The following is a 631-nucleotide window of genomic DNA, read 5'->3' on the forward strand; positions in this document are numbered from 1 at the left end:
TCCTCGGCCCGGCGGCGCGGCGGTCGCGGGCCCATGGCGGCGGCGGGCGGCCGAGGGAGGTCGAGGGGCAAGGCGGGACGGGACTCTGAGGCGCGGGACGCTGTGGAGGGGACCCTGAGGAGAAGAGCCCCGAGGACGCGAAAGAGGAGGATGACGACGAGGAGGCGACTGAGGTACCGGGGCGCACGCCGCCGCCCTCGCCCCGCCCTTCGCCAACCTGACGTCAGCACGTCGCGCCGCCGGCTGGCCACGCCCCTCACCGGCCAGGTATAAAGGCAGGCTCCGGCGCCGCAAGGCGGCCAGTGTCGCTTACCCTCGGGTGGGGACCCGGAGGCGGGCGTGCTTGGAGGCTGCGGACCCGGGCGTGACGTCACCGACCCACGCGCGGGGCGAATGGACTGAGTGCTGCTGGCGTAAAGCGCCCCCACAACACGCAATGAACGCGATCCTGAAGGGGCGGGGGACGTGCACGTGGCACCCCCAGCAGACGCCTGCTGCGCGGAGACACCCGCCTGAGTATGGAAGGGCCTTGGAAATGCGGTCCATCCCTAGTGACCGAAGGAACGCGTGGCCAAACACTGAGACCGTTTTTAAAATCTGTGACAAGTGTTCCCCCCCGCCCCCCCCGACA

This window comes from Bison bison, unplaced genomic scaffold (assembly GCF_000754665.1).
Source record: "Bison bison bison isolate TAMUID 2011002044 unplaced genomic scaffold, Bison_UMD1.0 scf7180017846849, whole genome shotgun sequence".
Lineage (NCBI taxonomy): Eukaryota > Metazoa > Chordata > Mammalia > Artiodactyla > Bovidae > Bison > Bison bison.